This window comes from Grammomys surdaster, unplaced genomic scaffold (genome assembly GCF_004785775.1).
Source record: "Grammomys surdaster isolate TR1022 unplaced genomic scaffold, NIH_TR_1.0 125243, whole genome shotgun sequence".
NCBI lineage: Eukaryota > Metazoa > Chordata > Mammalia > Rodentia > Muridae > Grammomys > Grammomys surdaster.
The window spans coordinates 41,194-41,454 of NW_021620131.1; the positions used below are offsets into that span (position 1 = coordinate 41,194).

Here is a 261-nt window from a genome sequence, read left to right on the forward strand (position 1 = left end):
AAGGGGGAAGAAGGGGGAAGGGGAAAAGGGGAAGAAGGGGGAAGAGATAAAGGGGGGAAGGGAAAAAGGGGGAAGGGGAAAAGGGGGAAGGAGGAAGGAGGGGAAAGGGGAAAGAAGGGGGAAGAAGGGGGAAGAAGGGGGAAGAAGGGGGAAGAAGGGGGAAGAAGGGGGAAGAAGGGGCAAGAAGGGGGAAGAAGGGGAAAGAAGGGGAAAAGAAGGGCGAAGAAGGGGGAAGAAGGGGGAAGAAGGGGGAAGAAGGGG

The 261-nt window shown here is 57.9% G+C and overlaps 1 pseudogene; it reads right to left on the minus strand.

The window, feature by feature from the left end:
• The window catches only part of LOC114637285, a 14,569-nt pseudogene that overhangs the window by 2,723 nt on the left and 11,585 nt on the right, over positions 1-261 (minus strand).